The sequence below is a fragment of the Malaclemys terrapin genome, chromosome 8 (genome assembly GCF_027887155.1).
Source record: "Malaclemys terrapin pileata isolate rMalTer1 chromosome 8, rMalTer1.hap1, whole genome shotgun sequence".
Classification (NCBI taxonomy): Eukaryota; Metazoa; Chordata; order Testudines; family Emydidae; genus Malaclemys; species Malaclemys terrapin.
This window is the reverse complement of record NC_071512.1, coordinates 3667438-3691537: the sequence shown is the minus strand read 5'-3', so window position 1 is coordinate 3691537 and position 24100 is coordinate 3667438. Positions and strand designations below refer to the sequence as shown.

The following is a 24100-nucleotide window of genomic DNA, read 5'->3' as shown; positions in this document are numbered from 1 at the left end:
CAGCCTCCTAGCTGGGGGAGAATCAAAGGACCCACAGGAGTGAGAGCAGGAAAGTGCACAGATGGGTAGATGTAATTGCCGTGTGTCACAGGGCATTGTGAGGACTGATTATTGGTTAGTTTGTACAGTGCTGTGAAAATGTAACTCGTCAGATACTTTCACTCTTCCAAACCAAAGTTGCAGAGGCCAAGTGTGGTGTTAACACCACCATAGCAGGATGACCTCTCTCTTAGTAACAATGAAGCTCCGAGCAGCACAGGAATTGCCTAGGTAAATAATAAGGGGGTTTGTTGTTGTTAAAGAACTACTAAATTAAGAGCTAGCAGAAATTGTGAAGATTTCTTACCAGGGTACAAGGATTCATTATTATCTGATTTGTGCCTGTGACATGCAGCCAGGTAGAATAAGATATGCACATATTGCCTCATAGTAATCACCTTCCAATAGGCTATAATGGCAGAGAATACTAGTATCATAAGTTTGGTGAATGCAGCAATTTATTTTGAATGTTCTTTCCTCCTTCAGGTTATTATGACTGGCTACATCTGTCATGTAGCAGGTATGTAATTAAAAAGCATGCTAAGGATTAATGTTCTCATCTTCAATATTTATGCTCATATAGATCATTAAATTATTTTCAACAGGTAACAGCATTGTGTTCTTGAAGATTTTAAGTAAGCTTTCTCCTACATAACTGTGTCATGCTCTGAAAATTGAATGCCTCCTCACTGGCAGGTTTTTTGTGGTGATGTTTAGCTGTGTCGATCCTAGAACATGAGAGACACAAGGTGGGTGAGGGTAATGCCTTTTATTGGGCCAATTTCTGTTGGTGAAAGAGACAAGCTTTAGATTCACACAGAGCTCTTCCTCATGCATGTTTTTAATGGAAACTTAATTTTATATTAAATAAAGTAAATGCAGTTTAAATGTAGTAAAAGCTGAAATTGGATCTTAAAATAGGTAATTTACTAATATATGAGCAAGATTGTCAGGAGTCTCTTAGATGAACAGTCCATTAGATATGTCTGTGAAGACTCGGGGAGTTTCAGTGTAAAAATGGAAATCAACATGGCACAGTTTCTAGCTCTGGAAAGGAATTCTGAGATTTAGTGGAACTTTTAAGTTTTATTAGACTGTGGAACTCATTGCTACAAGGTATCATCGAGCCCAAGTGCTTAATAGGATTCAGTAGGGGATTGGAAACTTAAACGGATAATGGGAACATCTAAGTCACGATAGTAAGAATTCAAAGAAAAAAGTTTGGAAATAGTGTAAATCCTCATGCTTCGGGGTGTAAACCTGTTCTCTGAGTAATTGATGGTCAGCGAGAAGCTTTTCCAATGGTTAAGTTATTCTGTAAGTGCCCACAACAGAGTTTTTTAACCTTTCCCTGAAGCGTCTGGTTTTGATCTCTAGGGTACTAGACTAGACAGATCACTGCTTTAATCTGGTATATGGCATAACCTATAAAGACATACAGCAAGACACTCCAACTTGTTGATCTCCTATGCCCTGTGCATTTCTTTTCACCTGACTTCTGATCCATAGTAGTCAGGCTGTTTCTCTGCCTATCAGTGCAGGGTTCAAGATTTTTTATACAACCAACAGACGTTAGCCACAGTGAGTATTATAGGCCTATCACAATTATATCATCTGTCACAATTTTGTCACCAAGACTAAGTTGTCCTACCTGTTCTTAGGATGGTGATCTTATCAGATAAGAGGATCCTATACTTGTCTCTCTCTCTATATATATGTGTATATGTATGTGTGTGTATATATATATATATATATATGAGTATTCAGCTATCAACTGGAGAGGCTCTTGTAGCAAAAACCACACACCATGAAGCCCTGAGAATTCTGTCCAGTTAAATCATTTGATAGACAGAAGTCATCCAGGTGGCATATAGATAGGGCATTGAGAATTCAGGCTGACCCCTTTAAGTCCTGTAGAATGTGGGGTGTAGTCAGGTATCAATCTGTATTAAGTAGGCACTTTCTCGTACATTTCTATGGATCTTCCAATATAGCCTAATTATGGATACAGCCTTACCAAGAATGATAAAGGATTTCAGGGGTTACAAACTGTGAGGAGAGGTTAGGAAAATTATGTTTATATTCATAAGAAAGGAAGAAATTAAGAAGGGTCATTACTAAGGTGTATAAAAATCCAAATGGTACAGAGAAAATTTATGCTACTGGAATATTCAAGAGGGTAAAGGCTCATGATAAGATGGTAGTAGGAAAACCAAGGTGGTGGATTGACTGGAAGTTCAGATGCCTGAAAAAGGGGCATCTGATGCAGTTCTCAATGAGGAATGTGGGTTATGCTGATTTTTGGGAGTACAGGGGACAGGTTATGAAATAGAGAGTTATAAGCAAGGGAAAATAGCATATTGCACATGGACAATGTATCACTTAAATATTTCTGAGCAACCTGGATTTGAGCATCCTTCGCCGCCACACAAGGAGATCAGAGATTAAAGACATTAATAAAAGGAGGCGAGGTATCCTGGCTGAAGCTGAAACTAAACATGAGAAATAAGATGATGTTTTTAAAAAATCACCCATGTTCCAAGTGCCTTTGCATCATTATGGTTGTAATTATTACAGTGGAACCTAAAGGCCACGACTCAGATCAGTGCCATTGGGATGGGCACTGGGGACTTCACTTTAACTATGAAGGATGCTCCGCTGGGATCTAGAAAGAAAGCAACCATTGGACTGAGAGCTGATGGGGGCCTGGTTAGTCATAATCACATTGAGGGGACAGTTGAAAATCAGTATGATTCTGATTGATGAGCTTTTGCTCACTGGGGATTGCATTTTGACCCACAGAGAGATACAGCCAGAGAGCCACAAAATAGCATCTCTCTCTCAGCCGGAACTCAATAACCCTAACCACACCATCCTCACAGTGCGAGGTTTCTACTTGCTCCTACAGAAAGCTACACCTGTTACTCAGCATAATTAAAGGCTGGTAACTTGTGCTGATCATCAGGGTTGGAAGGGACCTGAGGGGGTTATCTAGTCCAACTCTCTGCTCAAAGCAGGACCAATCTCCAGACAGATTTTTACCCCAGTTCCCTAAATGGCCTTCTCAAGGATTGAACTCACAAGCCTGGATTTAGCAGGCCAATACTCAAACCATTGAGCTATCCCTCCCACCCCAGGAGCTCACTTGCTTTACTTTCTCTGGAGGCATAGTGCTTAGTGAACTCTCTCGAAACACTAAGGGCCAGGTTTTTAAAGGTATTTAGGTGCCTTAAGTTGCAGGTAGGTACATAGTGGGATCTACAACATTGCCTAGGTGCCCAATTCCTTTTAAAACCTGGCCCTAGGAGCCGCTTATCCATTGTTGTGCATAGTGTGCAGTCAGTTACACCAGTGCAAAGAGAGCGCAAAATGCACCAGACTGGAACGGTAGTGCCTTGCATGCACATTACACTCATTTTGCACTGTTATAAATAACTACCCCAGGTGCAGGGCAGTGGAGAATCAGCCCCTAGGAACTAGGATAAATCCATGAAATGTGTATTCCTGTAAATATGCTACTTATTTCTTTGATGCATGGACTGGAAAATGAAAAGAAATCCAGTAAATGAACAAATGCAAACCCTTCTGCCAGTGGCATTGCGCTAACATGTGTTTTCATTTCTGGCCATCGTCTACTTCCCCGGTTTCTTTTAATAAACGTCCTACAAATGTTCATTCAGAATTCATTCAAGATTTAAAGCTGAAGCTACAGAATGATACACTCAACAGAATGATAGTTAGCATTTCAGTCACTTTAGCTGAACACAAAATACGTCACTAGTTTCTGGCTCCATTAAGGATTCTAAGTGAGAGACTGCAGTCCTAGAGCAGGACGCAATTATTTTTAGATAATATGTATTGAATTGCAAGATCCACCATGAAGGAAGTAGCAATAATCATTTAAGAAAATGCATTCAGCTAAAAAGTGGAGAAGTTGACAAACTTCTGGTAAAGTTTTACTGGTACATCAGTGTTAGTGTAAAATTATCCAATATCCAATAATATCACTGTAGGATGCTCTTTTCAAAATTACTTGGGCTAGATTGGGGCCCATTATGTATGCCTATATGGGTGAGTAAGGGAGCCTACAGTACCCCATCTGACCCAGTGCTGACTGTCTATACCCTAAATAATTCCATGGGGGTGAAACAGCCTCCATAAACTGCTATGTCCCTTCCACACAGGGCATCTGAGCGGAAGATGTTAGTGAACAGGGGAGAATAGGGAAGTCTTAGCTCCATCCCCACAACGTGCTAGCCAGTACAACTGCATTGACATGTTGGGGGCATCATACGCTGCTCCAGGGTGTAACATTGGTGTATGGTATGTCCCCCCCTGAGTGCTGGGAGGCACATTGTAACTTTCTGAGCTGCCCCATACGCCGTATTCAAGGCAAAGCCACTGTTGAGCCCAATATGATCAGGCCCCAATATTAATGCATCCCTGAGGGATATTACCAGCCTGGCAGTGGAGCGCCTCATCTCATTACACTGCTTGTTGAGGTTCTGTCGAAATGTTCTTTATCAAACCCTATTTGTCAGTGGTTTCTGACCGAGCTGGTAAAGATAAAAGCCTTGCTGAGTGGCTATGCAGCCACTCAGCCAATGTACTTTTCATAATGGCAAGGGTGTCAGCCCACGAGACAGATTCGTTTTGAGAGACTGTACTTTTTGCCTCGTCATGGAAAAATAATACCTGATTTGATTTCAGGTTGTAGTTTTTTAAATCCATAGCAAGGAGTCGGGAACAAACTGTGGCCAAGGTGAGATCCAAACTGTGCTCTGTGAACAGGTGAAATTCATCCCAGTGCTGCGGGCCCTTATTTTGTGGGTGTAAGTGTGACGTAAGTGGTGCATGAGCCGTGTGCTAGCTCTCTGCACCATTGTCAATTACAACCATGGAGTTCTGGATCAGTTAAAGCAGAGAACATGCGACGTATGGGGTGTGAGCAGGTGGAATGCAACTGTAAACTGCCCCCGTACTGCTTAGTTAACTGGCCTGGCCGGGCGTTCACTGGAAGATGTGGTAAGCTCAGAAAAACATTGGGGTTTGGATGGTTAGTGAAGGAGAAATTTGTGGGATGTTACAAAGACTGAGTATTTGAGTGTATCTGCATTGAGTTAATTCTTCCAACTAGGAACTTAATGAAAGTATATAGGGAAACCGGACTTCAAAGCTGCTCAGGAAACTACCAACTATAGTTAGTTAATTGAGGGGAGTCGACTAATCAAGGTGCAGCGGAATTGTTCTTGGTACGTTTGAGGATACTGTGGGGCAGTCCCTTAAAATGGGATGTTGCCTATGATGTGTGGCCTTCTAAATTGGTTTCAAGGCACGTAAAAATGTAGGGGGGTTGCCTAGACAGTGGGGTCAATGTTTTCTAAAAGTGTGTGTGTGCGTTGCGTGCTCATGAACCATAGGGATTTACACAGGCGTATACTTATGCATAGCCTGATTCAGGAAGACACTGAAGCATGTGCTTAACTTTTACTCCCGTGGAACTTAAACGGGTAGATAAGTGCTTTCCTGGATAGGTTGTTTTCCTCAAGTGGGGCCCATATGCACCACACATATGTATACACACACAACTGGAGTCTACATACACTTCAACAGGCACGCTTTAAAACAACCTGGGCCTGTATGTAGAGATTTTTTTTTTTTAATAATCTACCAATTTTTATAAATGTCTTATAAAAGTACAGCAGCACACCTCTGGCTCCTTTCTCTCTCTCTATCTCCAGTGTATTTACCATAAAAGATCTTTGCCTCTGGCAGTAGCTTATACTTCAGTGGAGTATCACATGTGGGAAGCTTATCTAACATCATACAAAAATGTAATAAGTGGGTGGAGGGAAATCCGAGGGTAAGTCTTTAAAAAGTTCTCTGAAAGATACCGTGTTTTAACATGTATCACGCTCTTGGATAAACACTGCAGACTAAACATTCCAACATCGTGTTATGTGAGCACAACATTTGTGTTCTGTAATAAACACGTCCATAGAGTGCACCGAGTTGTTGCCATGATCCTGAGTTATAGCGAAATTAAAAGAGCTGTAATAACCTAGCTGGAAGAATTTGGCACGGTGATAGCTAAATTCTCCTGAATGCTCAGTGCGTACTCAAAACCACTTATAAAGAACATTAAATATAAGTGACTTTTGTGAATCTTGCTGTAGAAAGACGGGGCAGCCCTACTCATAAACAAAAGTCACCAGAGGATTAAGTGGCTGGGTAGCAAATGTAAAGCATTGTGATACATTGTTGCTAAAAATAACACTTGCTAAACAATTATCTTCTGTTTGCTTCCCAGTTTTATATTAGTTGTTTGCCCTATAGTATCAGTTTGCTTTAATAGAAACTATCCACTTCCAGTTCTTTATTTGTGATGTGAGCTGCTTAATCATATGTCACATATAAGATACATATGATGCACATGGGGTTCACTATAACTGTTCACATCTTGAATATATATGCTGCTATGATCAGATTACCTGCCAAACCCATGGGGGGGGACATATAGATGTGAGTAAAACCAGGCAAAACACTAGACAGATAACACAGAAAGCAGTAGCAGTATTGTGCCTTTCAACGCACAGGGAGTTTATTGTGGCCATGAGTCAAACAGCAAGCAAGGTAAATAGTTAAATATGTGCCTAATCCAAATCCCATTCAAGTCAAAGGAAAGACTCTCACTGACTTTAGTGAGCTTTGGATTAGGTCTACCAGCAGAAGATACAAAATACACATTTGGGGTGTGAACCAGTTGCCTTAATTTCTGTCTCATTTAACATGATCATCATTCTACCGCCTTCATTTGTGGGTTACATTTTGTGGGCACTGCGTTGAACTGTCAAGATGGTGAAACCTTAACATCACAAGTTGGCGTTTGTTGTTCAAACTTGCCTTCTGGCTCTTAATAATTTAGCAAAACAAATGGGCCCTTATGCATAAAGAAATGAACTCATACTGTCTGTTGCCATAACTCGTAGGCATTGTGATGTTTATTTGTGAGTGTGTGCTGTGCTTCTTTATTATTATTGAATTATTCAGTGCTGAGTGATATAAATATGTCTACCCAGTGGGTGTCAGGAACAGTTTCCTGCACAGTTTATAAAGATATGTCAGACTTTCGACCTGGAGCACTTGTGCTGTCCATTGTATATAGAGAGGGACTTTCATCAAAACATCAGGTCAAAGAACCGCTATACTTTATAAATAAATGTTTTTGATTCCAGATCTGGATGCAAACTTAGGGCTTGATTTGGATCTCCTACTGGTGAAAATCATCAGTAACTCCACTGAAGTCAGTGACGTTATACCTGTGTAAAGCTGGTGTGAGTTCAGAATCAGGCCCTTACTCCTTTTCATGTTGCCGTTTTAAATCTAATGCATACATAAACACATTGGGGGCTTTTTAGAAGGGCTGTCCAGAGTGGGAAGTAAGAGATTTTGGCTCGGTTTAAGCCCCATGTTTATTTTCAATGTTCAGCAAGTTTTCAGCGATAACCCAATTGTTAGTATACGTTTGGTGGAAGTACCTCATGACTTAGGTGCTTTAGAAGGAAACAGTATAATTATGTCCATTATTTTCTTATCGCCAAGCATATGTAAGGTCACAAGAAATTTGATTCCATTAGAAACACTTTAGGCTAGATTCTGCTGTGTGGTTTATGGGTACTCTTGGGACAAGAGGATGTAGGCAATCGATCCTCCCACAAACCACAGATTCACCTAATCTTCGAGAGATTGCTAGGAGGGAAGGCCTGTCTGGAGCACCATGGCCCTAGGGGGATGTGGTCTGCCAGTATTCGGCTGGTGTCCTGCCCCCACCTACTAGATGCAGTTTGCAGCACTAGCAAATAGGGCATGCACACAGCTCTTTTCCAAAGGGAAAATGTGTCACAGCCGCCCACTCTGAGCCATCCCGTACAGGAGGGCTCTTCTGCCAGACATGCAGCAGTTACTGCCCCAACCCTCCTCCTCCATCTACCCCATGTATCATTCCAAATATAAAGCACGGCATGTGAAGCACGGTAACACCCTTTGTTCGGGACCTGAACTGTGTTTCTCCCAATAATCTGTGATCACCGTCCTACTGTATCACAACTGTTGGGGTTACTATGCCTGCCTGAGCCAGAGTTCTTCCATGTTTAAACTCTGTCCTTCCATGTTTAACTCTAATCGACCTTAACAACCAAGGACAGGAATTGGAATGTGTAAATAGCCAGTTAGCAATTACGACCTTGCTTATACTAGGTACCAAACGATAATGATGAGGTTTGCATGTTTCTAGCTGGGGAAGGGGTAATAAACTAAGGGTAAACAGGACCAAATAACTGTTTAGGGAGAAGTTACTAACAAGCTAGACTTATAGCCCTAGAATGATTTAGTTGCTTAAATGTATAAACATGCCTTCGGTAGAGAGGGGAGGGGGAGTAGAGGAGGGGTGGTAGAGAGGGGGAGAGAGGGGGGGCTTAGTTGTAAAATGTATAAAGAAGAGAGAAACTGTTTTTGCTGGTGTGCTCGATTTGAGACTTGCCTGTCTCCTTGCACCACTTCGGGATCTCAAATAAACTTTGATTGTTTCTCCACCCCGGTATGTTTATTGGCGTGAAGCACTCCGGGCACCGAACCCCACTGTTGCTGTCCTCGGGCCCCTGTGCCGGCAACACACCCGTTCCTTATTTCATTCGCTTTATCCTGTGTGCTAACGCGGACCTGTTAGCGGTCCCCGGTATAATGAGAGTCTTGCATGGAAACCTCAGGGGCTTGTCTACACTTTCAAGTGCCCCAGTGGAGCTTTGCTGCTGTAGCATTCAGTGAAGATGCTGCCCGCCGATGAGAGAACTTCTCCAGTCAGCGTAGATACTCCATCTCCCCCAGAGGTGGTAGCTATGTGGACAGAAGCCCTCCTGTAGACATAGTGCTGTTTACACCGCGGGTTAGGTCGGTATAACTATATTGCTCAGGAGTGTGGATTTTCCACACCCCTGAGCGATGTAGTTATACTGACATAAATTGGTAGTGTAGACCAAGCCTAGATTAAATGAAGATAGCAGTGTTCCATTCGGTTGCATTATAAGAGTGTGGCACTACGTCTTTTTAATTGTCCATTACACCAGGAGATGTATCACAAACACACAAGTGTTGCCAGTAGAAACAAACCGTGTCTACCATGAGCCAGACTTAGACATGTGCAAATGGAATTTAAATATTCTTTTAGACAAAGTGCAAATTAGCTTTTCATCACACATTAATGTAACACTAATTGCTCTGTAACCATTAGTAACCTAATTTTATTATTTTCAGGATGCATACATAAATAAATGTTGAATATTTTAGTTATCTAGAACGAAGCTAAAATATTAATGAGGACATTGCCTCAGTCACAGAGACTTTAATATGAATTTCTGAAATTATATTAAGAGTTAATTAAAAAGCTTTTCTTAATTGTTTCTTGTTATGGTCAGATGTTGCTGCTAATCTTTTGCAGGAGTGTACTGAGTTCATTACATACCCAGAGCATACAGCTATGTAGTCTCAAGCGTCACAGTGGAGGAATATGTTTCCATATTGCAAAACTCCACATGAGATGGGAGCACAACTTTATTATATATTTTTTATTGTTTTTGTTGCTTCGCCATGTCCGACTCAAAGCCTATAGTTCCATTTTAGGAGCTCACAGCTAAAAATACTGAATACCATGCTAGCTGTAGGGAGGGAGTCATTTTGGGTGCCCATCTTTTTGGTGTAGGCCAAAGACCAGCAAAAACAACATGAGGGGAGGATGGTTTGTGGATCTGGGCCAGATCCCCAACTGGTGTAAATTCAGGTAGCACCACTGACTTCAGTAACAACAAGGAGTCCAGTGGCACCTTAAAGACTAACAGATTTATTTGGGCATAAATTTTCGTGGGTAAAAAACCCACTTCTTCAGATGCATGGAGTGAAAATTACAGATGCAGGCATTGCTTACACCCAAATAAATCCGTTAGTTTTTAAGGTGCCACCGGACTCCTTGTTGTTTTTGTGGATACAGACTAACACGGCTACCCCCTGATACTGACTTCAATGTATCTATGCCAGTTTACATCAGTTGAGGATGTGGCCCATTACGCAGCCCACTGGGTATGATTGCCAGGTGTCATGGCTGCAGGGATAGCTACATCTCTGGCCCTTCCTATTTTACCCAGCGCTTTCAGAACCCAAAGCCATGGTAACTTAACTGTTTCACTCCTGGCGGTATCAGGAATAAATCAATGGGAACACAGCACTTCTGCCTGATGAAAGATTAATACAAGTAAGCGTGCTCTTATCTAAAACTACTATTTATTAGATTTAAGCACACAGAGACATAAGCAATAGGTTTAGAACATCCCAAATAATTACCTGAAATCTGAGATGGTATTGAGTAATTGGCAGCAGGTCAGCAATGGCCTGTCACTTCCCCGCTGGGGACTATGTATCTCAGGATAGCTTCATAGAACTGCTCCAAAATACACTCTATTATCTAGTCTTTTTATAACTAATTTTTACAAAACACATAGCTCACAGTCACCCCTACTGGGTCATCACTTCTAACTCCAATCACCTGCTTATCAACAAAACATTCCTAACAATCTTAGCCATAATAAGCTTCTATATCAAAGGCGCCCACACTCAAGGTGTCCATCCACTTATTTTCTTTGTCTCATAATTTGTTGACTCTTCTCCCTGCCTCCCATTCTGATTAGCAGAAACTTTAAGCCTGCAGCTAGCATTTGACCTCCAAAAGCCCTGCTTGTCCAAATTAACCCGTAACTATGTGGTGTTCTATTTTATTAATTCCTGGTGGATGAATGCACACAATAGGGCTGCAATTAACTTGATCAAATTCTGTGGTAACACCCTGGAATTGAGGGGCATAACACCTGGTCTCTCTGAGTGAAGGGGTCAGGCCTCATGCCTTTACCTCTCCTGGAATGGAATTCCATGTCCATGACCGGTTGTCTTCTTTCTTATGGCTGGTGGAAAGCAGCAATTACAATTTCACCTGAAGATGATGGAGCCAAATGGCTACATGAGGGGTAGCAGAATTTATTGCAGTAAAGCCTCCTTCATATTTGTAAATTGGGCAGTAGGTGGTGATATGTTCGATGGTCTGTCATGGGGAGCCACACTCGCATGCCGGGGAGTCCTTGATTTTCCATATGTCCATTAGATATCTGCATCTATTATGGGTGGTTTGGATTCGGTTCAGAGTTGACCAAAATGACTGTGGAAGGTCAAAACCAGGAATCTTCCGCATCTGATCCAGCACCAGGTGCTTATTTTTTAAATCTTGTTTAGCCCAATCTGCTTTCCAAGCCGCCTCCTGATCGTAGCCTGATTGCATGAGGCTAAACAAATGTTCCCAGAAAGGCTTTCAGGACTTGAGTGGAAGATGGCAGCTTTCACATGGCCCACTCTGTTATGTGAGAATTTACGATGAATGCCATCAACTAGGTGACTGAACAACGCTCAGCGATCTCCCAGTCATCAGAGCGGCACCTCAACATGACCGGTCATATACAGTGACAGCCATCTTAAACGAGTGTATTTTTTGTTTTAATAGTAGGAACAAAGTGTTTAGGAGAAAAGGATTTTAAACAACAAACAATCCATACATGTAACCATCCCTTGATGATCACTTCAGCAAGTCCTATGTCAGCCTAAACAGCTCCCCAGCAACTCCCACTTCTCTGGAAAGAGACTTTAATTGTTTATAGTCCAGTTGGTCTTCCTTTCCCAGTGTAACCTCTGTGTGGCAGGTTGTAGAATCTCCTCAGCTAATAGCTTGGGCATTGTCTCTTAACAATCCTGAAGTGTTTGTTGTGGGGTGGCTTATCTTGAGCCACAGTTTCCCCTTCCTCCTCGTTTTCCCAACAGCCTGGTTGATTTAACCAACTATAGGCATAAGTACAGTAAACATCCCAATAACCTGGACAACATACAGTATTCATAAATTATTACAGAGCAGCTCACCTCCGTCACAACCTGTATGGAGTTTTGCATGCATATCTTCCATGATCTGAATGGTGCAAGAAACTCACCATCTGTCATGTATGGTACCTTCTATGAAGGAGAAAGGCGACTTTGCGGGACACTGTAAATGAAAGAAGTGTTTTACACAGATATCAGTGTAATCCATTGAATACAAGTAACCTGCTGAGAGAGACCATATAAATCAGTTTATAAACTTGTTTTTAATTTTTTTTGGCAGACTTAGGAAGCCAATTAGTTCGGTAATATATATTCAGCTTTAATGGGTAAGTAAATAATTAATGTTATTGCCTTTGTAAATTTAGCTTTTCAGTTGTAAATTAACATAATTAAAAGAGTAATGTTTCAGTATGCATTTTACCAGCCAAATTTAAATCAAGCAATTAAACTGTAGGTTTTCCACATCAAATGAGCTGAGCTCATAATGATGCAAACTGTAGACATAAATTTGTTTTTCTTGGTGAGATTCATTACAAGGACAGGAAGGAAAATGTGCTGCTGTAAATGCAGTCAAGTAAATACTCAAAAGAACCACAAATGTCTATTTTTAACTACTTTCTGTTGTCCATCCACATTAACAAAAAGAAAACCAAAGGGGTCTGACATACTTTCTGCACATCAAGCTCTTGCATGGAGATAATTGCTAGCGTCTTATTATAGCGGTCACTGTAAAAGGAACCAGATAAAAGTTATCAGCACGCTCTGTGGGTGAAGACACAATGTGGTGCAGCTCTTTAGCAGATGTAAATTACCACAGATCCATTGACTTAAATGGAGCTGTGCTAATTTGTGCCAGCTGAGGAGGATTTGACCCTGCAGTTTTTCCTTCATGCTGCCTTATCGCGTCTTGCTTTATCGGATGTACATATGCCATCCTCCCAAGCCAGTCCTCAAGTTTGGGCTTAGTTGGCAAACACAGCAATCAGGGCTAACTGTGGAAGAAAAGATAAGTGGTATGACTATCTGACTCGCTTTCTCTGTAGCTTGGACATGAACTACGGATGGCAATATTTTAGAGGCTACATAGATACCGTATCTTAAAAATATTTTTTTTATTAGAGCAGGTCATGAGCCTCTAAGTTCAAATCCAGTCTGACCTGTCCAAAACTCGAAAGTTCGTATTAGGGGTTTGGATCCACTCGCTCGATAGGTGAGGAGCCATCTGCAATATTCAGATCCAGATGTGAAATTTTCCCAGCTTCAGGGGTATTAGGATTTAAGGTTGTGCTTTGGACCTGTCTCTAGTTTTTATCTGTCAGTCAGGAAACAAACTGGGTGAGAGGATTTAAAACAAAAAACAAAAAAAAACCCACACGCAACCAAGAATGTCAAAAGTGAAAAATAATCTCAGATCAAACAAAATTTGGGAGCCCATATTGGAACAGAGCTATAGACATTTTTAATCTTGCAGACTTTGCAGTATGTAATTCATCGTAGACTGAATAGTCTATTTTCTAACTGTTCAAAATGTTACTAAGAGAGGCATTTTGCAAAGTGCCCAAGATTTGCAGAGTTGTAATGAGAAGAGTTTCCTGATGCATAGGCACGTGCACAAACATGTTAATTGACATTTCTACAATCTGTGATTTCATTGTAGTTTTAAAGTACCAGATCCCCAATGGGCAAATTTATCACTGGTGAAAGCCCACAGCAATCAATGGAGTTATACTGGAGATGAATTTGGGTCAGCCAACTTTCTTTTAGTGTTCAGAACATTTGCAGTGTTATGCAGATACATAGCTGCAGTCGCCTTCTATTTTGCAGTATCCAATTTGTTTAATGGTGAATGGATTGAAAACGGTTCTACCTTGGGAGGAATTTGGGCTAATTGATTTAAATACACACAGGGCAATAGTACAGTTTTGATTATAGGATTTTTTTTTCACAGTGTAATTTCTGATTTTTCAAGTGTCTTTTTCAAAAGGCAAAGCTAAATAAGCTCCCCTGAATATTAGCTAATGGGTCATATTTTTAAGAAGTCTCCAATTGTGCAAACACAGTAAATTGCAGGTGCAACGAACTGTGAATTTTGACACCTAGTACCTGATTACAAGCACAGTTGGCTTCTGAGTTCTGTTAACTGTGCATGCAAATGTTCAGGAGTAGAGATTGTTTTAATATATTGGGCCCAATGATTGCAAATTTTTTATTGCTGGCAAGGAAGATTTCTTTTCTGCTTCCCAACACCACCTCTAGAAATTAGTGAATTCAGGTTTGCTTACTTGGTGTTTAATGTAACATCAGCCCCATTTCGATTTGAATGAGAGCTCAGTTCAGTTCTACAAACTAGCCACAAAGTTCTCTTTGCAGTGGGCTTTTGTCCTCTCAGGTCAAGTTCTACTGGAAGCTAGTGATGTGTTCTATGTGTTGACCAACTAAGCTGAGATTTCATACAGAGGCCGGGATCTTGAGCTGTGACCAAAGAATGCTCAACGTTGTGCGTGTGTGTGTTTGTACAATGGTAATTTTAAATTCCCCTGATTCTGGTGCTCTCCTCCTTTGCTGTTCTGATTCCCAGCACAAATTAGAACATCCTGAAGAGTGCTCTATTTTAGGCTGGCTACTAACAGCCCTGAGATTGATACTAGCAGCTGGGGGTTTGCCAGGTGCAGGACAGCCCAGCCATACAGCCGGAAGGTGCTGCTTCTATTGTTCTCCTCCACTTGGGCAATTCCAGTGGCTGGCAAAGCCAGCTTTGCCCCACTGAAGAGGTGTGAAGTTGCCCTATTGTATGGGTGAATTGGGCCGAGAGTATTTCCAGTTGCTACCAGCATATGTTAGTGGCGGAAGCATTGAAGATTTATGCAGTGCCCAGGGCTGCAATGCCTTCTGCAGCAATGCCGCTTTGTTGCTTTAGTATTCACTGAAGTTTTTCATTAGGTAACGCATTAAAACTAGATATTCTGGGCTGGAAAGCATGGCATGGAACAGAGTATGGGGGGAAAGCAATTATGGAAAGCCTAATTCTCATGTTCCACCTTTATTTATCAATTGCAAACATATTGGTGCTAATCAGCTGTGAAAAGCTGGCTGTGCATAGAAAACAGTTTCTTCCTGCAGAAGTTCTGAAAGCACTGGCTTATGTGGCTCACAAATGCTCTGTTTCTTTCCTGATGATCTTTTGGCTCACTCCCAACATTCTCCAAACCCTTCGATATTTCCCGAAGACTTCTCTGGTGCTCCTCTTAAACTCCGGGTCCTCTCCGATCCTCTCCCTTGTGCCCCAGGCCGCTCATCAAAGCTCTTTTCTGCTATTGACCACGCTGCCCCAACCCTTATCCATTCTCGCTTCCTCATTTTTCTGATGGTTTGTCAGACCTCTGCAGTTCCCTCTCTCCTGCTCCCCTAACTCTGTCCTTTTATACTGGTGACTGAAATTAATTCGCCTAAAGTTCCAAAGGGATATGGGGCTGATTTTGGTACAAACACTTAAAGCAGCACATAGATTGAGGAACTGCATTACACAAACCTGGTGTGGTATTTTTGCTGGAAGTATGCAATCAGACAGCAGCAGCAGAGAGAGAGAGACACACACACACAAGTAAATACAGTACAGTACTGTCTTAAATGTAAACTACTAACAAAATAAAGGAAAAGAAATGTTTTTTCTACTGCATAGTAAAGCTGTATTAAGTCAATGTTCAGTTGTAAACTTTTGAAAGGACAACCATAATGTTTTTTTCAGAGTTGGAGAACAACCTCCATTCCGAGGTGTTTGTAACTCTGAGGTTTTACTGTATCAATCCATTTCAACACATTTTTCAACATAATGGATCAGATTTTTTCATTGTCTGAGAATTTATTCACTGTTTTCAGTTACCTGTTTATAGGCTTGGTTTGTGGTTATATTCTCCCAGTGTTGCACCAGTGTAAAACTGGAGTAATGCACTGGTGAGTCATGATCTGTTTTTTTAAAGTAACTCCAAACTGTCTAAAAGTGTAGCTTATTGAATAAAATTTTTGGAAGTTGGGAAAGTAATATTTTTTTTGCTACTATGTAACAAAAAATGGCTTAATAGACCGAAACCCTGTTTTGAAAACAGAATCAGATTCCAGGCTCCCAGTTAATGGAGCAAAACTTTACACTACGTGTGATTTGAAGTGGTTGAGACATTAAAAATAATAATCTGAGTTTATAGTGGAAAAACCCGCCCAGAGAATGCGGTTCTGCGATAATAGCAAGCTGACAATGGTATGTCCCATATATCATAAAGTCCAGTACATTTTTATTTCCTATAGCATTTTTTATACCAACTTACTCTCATATGTTTCTCAGAGATAAAGATTAAAGTTACAGAGTAAACAAAAATAAATAACAAGAGAGAGAAATTAAGAAGCATAAATAAGATTTGTTTTGAGGTGACATTTGAAAACCAGGGGAGATGAATGTTTTTCATTTATTTATGTATTTATTTTATCAAAAGCCAGGAAGGGTTCACCTATAACACAGGGACAAAAGACGCTGGGCAGCCAGAGATTTGCCATGCGGCAAAGCAGCATTTTCATACGAACAGTCTGAGGGGGCCCGGGTTTCAGTGGGAGGAAAGTTAGGCCCAGTTTCGAAAATCTCACCTGAAATGTGCAAAAGGGAATGTCCGTGAACTAGAGGGAAAAATCAAAAGGGGAAAAAAACGGGAGTGGGGGAGGGGGGGAAGGGAAGTGTAGCGGTGGCAGAAATAGAAATCATTGTACGGGCTTAGCTAATGAAGCACAAATGCCTGAGGACAAGTACGAGTATAATGCAGAAAGGACAGGATACTAATGCAAAGCTGTGGGAGAGAAGCCACCTATGGTTATGTGAAGGTTACTTGTTAAGGCTCGGGTTCTATAATAGGATCCACCTGTATGGAGTCTATTGTAGTACCGGGACCTAAGTGTATTTGAGTCTTCTTCCAGTGGTAAGGAAAACTGTGACTCATGTAGCTATAGAATGGGAAACGTGTCCCCATGTTTATCTTTTAAGGCAGGTAAAAGCTTTCTGTAGCAGTGACAAAACATGTCCAATGAAGGTGGTCCAGCTCCTTTTGTGATGCCTGATCCTGCATCCATTTTAGTCAATGGCAAAGCTCTCATTCACTTTGTGATGCAGGATCCAGCCTTTGATGATGAACTTCTTTTCCAGGAATGAGCGATGATGTCTTAGCAGCCAGAATGAATAGTCTTGTTGTCGTCTTCATGGATTAATGTGGTGGTAAAGACCAAGGGGAGAATAAGATCAGGTATTATGAAAAATTGTGTCCCTGGCCAAATAATTAAAACATGAGTGCTGAGGTCTTCTGCAAACCAGCCAATAGGGGCAGATCCGTCAGAAATGTAAAAGGGATGCCTTTTAAGAACAACTTTTACAACAAGCTGGAGAGAGGGCAATATTTAGGTTAGTTAATAGGGGGAGAAAGTTGTTTCTGTTTGGATCTCTTGGCTTGTAAGAGGAGTGAGCATACATCATCTAACATTGTTACAATCAGAGTCTGAAAAGTTTGGCTGAATATTCCTTCCCAATATTCAAAATACTTGTTTCTTTTTTTGATTATTTCTCAAAGATCTGTAGCTGTCAGATAAAACACATTTCATAGATCTTTCACTGAAAAGAATATTTTCTATTATTTTGGAGGCGGAATGGACAGTGAATCACGTTTCTTCTTTGCTTTGTGAATTTCCAAATATCTTCTTTGGTGGTACTGGAATGAAGAGCCAAGAATGCTCTATGGATTGTAGCTTGTTCTGAATAGATCTAAAGGTGCCAGTTAATAACACATGTAACATACAAAATAAACCTTTTAATTTAACTTCACCAATAAGATTAAGGACAGTTACTTTCATGTTCACTTTCAGTTGGGATGAAGGGGGGCGTTTACATGGGGGGAATACACATACGATTATCATTGTCTTAATACACATTATCTTACAAAGCATCTTCAAATATGAATCTGTTAGGCCTAGTTGAGAGAAATAGAATTTTTGTGTGTGGAAGATCTGGTCAGTTAAGTGCATGTTGTTTGATATCCAGGCCCTGGTTCAAGAAGGCACACAAACACACGTGCTTAAGTCCCTAGGCAGTCAATGTGTAACATGCGAATATGCTTTCCCACAATTCCCCTCTTTATTACTTTTACTTTCAACTGAACTAACAGAACAAACAGTAATGGAGCAAAATTCTCAAAGGCTCAAAGCGCTGAAGTGCTTTTCTCAATAGGGATGGATGTAAATCATGTACTTAAAGTGCTTTCCTGCATTGCTGTCCCAGGTAATAACAGGGCTCTAATAATATTGGCTAGTGGTAGAAGTTGGGGAAAGACAAGCTTCCTTTTGTCTTTTGAATCTAGACATTGTAGCGCTGCTAAAACAAGCTCTTTTCTTCTGGAGATGCACATTTTTATTTTACATTGCAAATATTTCCACTGATTTTTTTTTCTTTTTGCAGAAGTTATTTATTCTTTTGAAACAGTAACAAGCCTGCCCACCAGAGTGTCTGAGCAAGTTGTAGCTTTGGAAAGTATTTGCAGTGAAGTGATTAGAATAAATCAAATAACAAGCATGGTTAACCAGTGTTCTTATTTCATTTTACCCAGACACCCTTGGGCTGCACTAAAAAAAGAGAACAGCAGAATCAGAATATCTCATTAGATTCATGTCTCTACATCTTCGCACCATTCTGTCATTACTTTGCAGCAACATCCCTTAACTTAATTAATTTGCAGAATAAGTCAGACTCTAACCTATCAGACCACAGCACCCCACGAAACTTTCCAATTACCTGCTACCCATTGTAAGGAGACTTCAATTATCTGCACAGCCCTTGGATTACAGTGCTGCTGTCCCACCTATTTTTCTGCGGCAGAGGAAGAGAAAACACCACAAAACAGCCAAGTCTCGGTTTTGCTGGAGACTCTTGTTTTATTTATGTTTTGCACCAAGCCATTATAAATGACAAAGTCTGGCTGGGAAACCGTTGTCTGTGGTGTACTAAGTGTTGTAGTTGGAGAGGTTCCAAGTTTTTAACATTAGCCTTCTGGAAGGAGGGATTCAGAAGTTTAATTTCCCCCCCTTCTTTACCAGCGCCACCTTTTTACTAAATTCAAGGGAAGTAGAGGGAGAAGATATTGTGAAATGTAAAATTCGGGCTCATTTAATATTTGACCCTGCAGGGTCCCGAGGACTCCTGTGAGGTGCTGAGTACCCTCCGCTTCTGTTAAGGTCGTTGGGTGGTTTAAGGTACTTGATCAAGTGTCAAGAAATCCCAGAGCACTTTACAAAACAATGAACTAGGTACTGGCTGCCTGGGAAAATGTAACAACCATTACGCATTCAGCTGTATCTTACACACAGCCTTGATCATTAGACCCTGTTTCAGTTAGAAGGAGTATTTGCTGATGTAATCTCGATCGACTTCCAGAAAGTGCTTTGCGATCTTCAGTTTCCACCTAGACGGGCAGAAATGACCCTACTAAATGTTTCATGATGAGAATGTTCTGCACCCTTGTTGCCCCCTGCCCCACCAATACTGTTCTGCCGTATCAGCCATAGGTGCTTGCCCAAGTCCAGCTATGGTTAAAGAGGAAAATTATGAACAACTCTCCCATATAAGTGCTTCAAGTCCAGACTGGCAGTAAAGAGAAAGATCTGGAATATTTAGCTGGAGGACATACGGTTCCAGTTCTTTTCAAGTCTCCAGATCCCCCCTAAATATTTAATCTTTTCCACGCTCTATATAATTTCTTCAACTGCAGTTGAGTAGATTGTAATTAATATTTTAAGAGACGAGACCAACTGGGACAGATGTGACTTTGCATACTATAGAACGTTCCAGACAAGGTGCGGTGACTGGTAGCCAAGGGAAGGGGTGGAACCAAGATGGTTCTTGAGCTGTGTGGATGTTTTAGTTGTTTTGTATAATAAACTCCTTCTCTTTAAGAAGGGCTATGAGTCCATGATTCATGCAACGGAGACATGTAATCCCTGAGCAGGAAGCATTCACTCTGGAGGAATGTGCACTGAACAAGTTACTCATAAAAATGCTCCTGGACTAAATCCCAGATCTGGATACTGCTAAACTTTGTGGAAATTCAGGCTTGACTCTAGTTAATCAGTGTGCAAGCTCCCGTAGTGAACTATTTTGCCTCTTCTGAGCGGAGAAGAACATGTATGTGCTAGTTTGTTTTTTATGTTCATGGCCTGGTGACCGAACAAAGGCCATCAGATTCATTTCACTTAGGGCCCTTGCATAAAATGTAATCCAGGGTTTCAGACACTGAATACAAAAGTGTGGACTGGTGGGGCAGAAAGTGGTGAATAGCACAGTACATTTGGGTGATGCATGTTATTTTTTCATGTTGGACAAGGTGGAGTGAGCTTTCTGCATGTCATGGTAGCTATCATGAGGGTACTACATCAGACCTCATTAATTTAGGCATACTCAGTGACCACTAGAAGTTATAGCTCGTGCATTATTTCCCAGTAACACATAACATAGAAACATAACCCCAACTATATTGTTGGACAGAAACGATTTCCTTGCCTGCCTCCATGTATATCTGTGTGATAGAAATTCTTCAAATGCAACCCAGGTATGTTGTATTTGGATTGGTGCACTGGATGTGCTGCTTGCAGCAACACTTATAACAGTTTGCATTTAATTATACTCCATGTGGAGGTTCCACCATCACAGGCACTTGAAATGGGAGCTGGAGGGATGGCAGTTGTACACAGTCATTACTTTTTAATTTGGCTGAAGTTATTTTCCCCATTGTATCCCCACCTCCCAGGGCTGAAGTGCAGTAACACCTGAGGAGAGAAAATGTGAGATATCCTCCCAACAGTGGGCTCAGGTGAATGCTTGGGTGAAATCTGCAGCAGTGTTTTCCAGCTCCCTGCTGCTGTTCTCTTATTCCCGTAACGGCAGTGGTTAGGACGAAGGGAAAGTTTCTTCTCTTTGCCAAGAGCTGAAAGCACACTCCTGCCTGCACCGTAATTTATGATACACCCAGCAGTGCAGGAATTCAGACACTACAGAAACTCTGAGTGAATGCATAGCAGTGCATTAAGGCCGTGTGCCAAGTCCTCCTCACCCAGAAGCTTTGCTTAGGGTGAGCATTGGCAGGCTGCACTAAACAGAGACTTTCAAAAAACATATTCCCCACCAGAGGCAGGGCTCTCAGACTCAGCTTGCAATGACAGTCTAGTCCCGTTGTCAAGTTTGGTCTTTTGCCTTTCAGCTCCATTGAAAGTAAAAAGAGGGGAAATAGTCTCTTTAACTTTCCTTTTTTTTTGCATTGCAACTTTCAGGAGAAAGTTTGTGCATTTCTGGTCCCCAAAGATAAACGTCCCCTAAAAGCAGAGGAACGAGGTCTCGCTACTATTCCCAGACCAAGCTCCTGCAACGTCAGCCATTCCTACACCCCCACGTCACACCCACTTCAGTCTCACAGTGCCAGACTGGTTCTACAAATGCTGTTTGAGAGATAGGGCTTTCCGCCTGCGTTGGCAAGGAATATAAGATTTGAAGCTGTTCTACATTCTGCCTCCCCACCTGAGCCCGCGGGATGACGGAAGGGAAGCAGTCTGGCAAATAAAAATAATGCTTCCCTCTAAAGCCCTTCTCGACGCACAGACTGCTGTCGGACTATGCCACTCTAGCTCACGTTGCAGCTCGCACCACGAGCAGCCCTGCTGAAGAAAAAGAAGGGGTTACTCGGGGTGCAGAGCAGATTGCATGTCCATGGGCATGGGTTCCGCAGTGGCTCTGGTTACCAAGTGGACTTCCTCTCACTGCCCTCTCACTCCAAGCTGTGGTGTGGATGCTTTCATCCCTTCACTCCCCTGCCCCCTCGCTTCACCCCCTCCGGGTTTGCTTTTCTATTGCAGGTTGCCTGAGTCAGTTTTCTACATCTCTTTAGCCCAGTGTGGTGTGTGTGTGTGTTGGGGGAATCTATGGAAGGATATAATGGGCGCTGTGCTCGGGGGCTGCTGATTCAGACTTGACCCCTTTGGAACTGTCTGCCCGTAGTATGTTTTTGTTATTTTTGTCTTCTCCTCTTTTTCTTACTATTCCTGGCATAAAACTAGCATCTGTCCATCTTTCTTGCAGCCATGTTCAGACTACGTTACAGACGTGACACAGGCTGTGTTATCTCAGAAGTAGGGTGCAACCGGGCAGCCTGACCCCTTTTACGGGCCAGTGGGGCTGGGGAGCAGCTAGCCCCATTCTGGAGAAGAGCCCAGCAGTTGGGTGCTGGGAATCATCTGACCCAGCTGGACGGCATCGAGTGACTGGGGCTGAGGATTCCCAGCCAGGGGATATAACTGAAGGCCCAGCTCCATGATGAGCCTAGAGGAGAAGGCTGTGGGGGGACAGAAGGCTGCAAGAGGGCAGACAAGCCCTGCAGGCCAGTCGTTGGACGGGGGGAAAGTTCTGACCATTAAGCTGCCAGAGGCCAGAGCACCCCACAGTCTCGGTGGGGAACAGGACGGTTACTTGATGTTGTTGTTCCATGGTCCCTTTTATTTATTGTTTTGAAGAACAAACAGGACCCTAAGGTGAGGGCGACAAACTGACCTGGGTGTGGCTGATTGTCTGTCCCACGCTGATGACCAGTCCACCAGCCTACACGGGGCTTCAGGACATATTTGTATCAGGCGTTTTCTGTCTCCATTTTCCACTTTGAGCATTGCAGCCGTTGAGGCGAGGGTACCCAGAAATTCAAACCGTGGCAGAGGCTGCAAGGTCCATCAGAAAAAGCACCAGACAGGGATTTAGGAAACCTGGGTTCTGTCACCAGCTCTGCCACTCCCTTGCTTTATGATCTCCTACGCCTTATATGTCTTGTCTATTTAGATAGTAATTCGTTAGGGCGAGTCCTGTCTCTTACGGTGTGTATGTACAGCGTTGGTAGCACAGTGGAACTCTGATTTCGGTTTGGGCCTTTAACTGCCGTTCTAATACAAATAACTAATAATAATAATGGGGATTAGAATTCCTGACTCTTTTTCCAAGTCCTTCCCCCCGCTTGAGGTGTGATTTCCAATAAATTGCTCAGGCCGAATTTCTCAAACCCCGCTGCCTGTGGTTAGGCACCAAAATCAAAGTGACCCGATGTTTCAGAAGCATTGAAAACTCACAGCTGTGTGAGTGGGTGCTGCTGGGCGCTGAGTTTTTTCAACAATCAGATGACTTCAGGTGCCTAAGTCGGGAACTCGTGTTTGAACATTTTGGCCAACAGTAACTAATTCACAGAGATGCCATAAGGCCTAATTAATTAATGTTTCCTTATGAACTTTGAGATTTGTGAACGAACTGCACTGTACAAGTGCATCAAAGTGTTGTTTGCTTTTGTCCGTGTTTTTAACTTTAAATCCCCTTAATTTGAACGTTCTGCTCTCCCAACGAAAGACTGTAATGAATAAGAATGTTCTCTAAAGTTATGCAGGAGTGTTACTGTACTTCTGTGAGCTTAGACTGAAATAAAGTGCATCATTTCCTGGCTTAGGGACACATTTAAAACACCATAAAGCAAGAATAGTTCTGCGCCACCGTTCTTGAATTCAAAGATTTCCCTGAAAAGGTGCCAAACGTGATGGATTGTCGCAGGCTCTTTGCCCTGGCTTGACATATCATTGCTATCAGATGTTCTCTTACGTTCTATTCTGAACCTGCCAAACGACTGACCCTAGAATTTAACGCCACACCTTCTTCTCTTTTCTCTTTCTGAATGACATCTTTTCTGCTCCGGCTCCAAAGAACTGGAGGATACTGCAACATCCTCGGGGACATACAGAAAGCTGAGCTGGAGGCTGTGTGGGACTTAAAAAGAACTTCCAGTTGGTGGTAGCCTGAGGAACTTCCTTTCACTCCAATGTTGCTCCGAAACTAATTGTCGCCAGAATTCGGAACTATCAGGTTTGCTAAGGTATGTGATTTTTGCCTTTGTTTGCATTTCTATATGTTTTCTGAACATCTGTCTGGATGAAGAACGTGTCAAGTGCCTTTATTGAATAATCGACTCATTTATGCCTGTGTACGGTGGTTTGTAAAGTAGCCTTGTTG

At 42.0% G+C, this 24100-nt stretch overlaps 1 protein-coding gene across 3 annotated transcripts in view; it reads left to right on the top strand.

Annotated features, from left to right (window-relative positions):
* The window catches only part of SGCD (sarcoglycan delta), a 503319-nt gene that overhangs the window by 174361 nt on the left and 304858 nt on the right, over positions 1 to 24100 (top strand). For all 3 annotated transcript variants that reach the window (XM_054037343.1, XM_054037340.1, XM_054037341.1), the window contains exon 2: positions 23795 to 23963. The gene's annotated coding sequence lies outside the window, so the exon portion shown is untranslated. The remainder of the gene's footprint in view (positions 1 to 23794; positions 23964 to 24100) is intronic.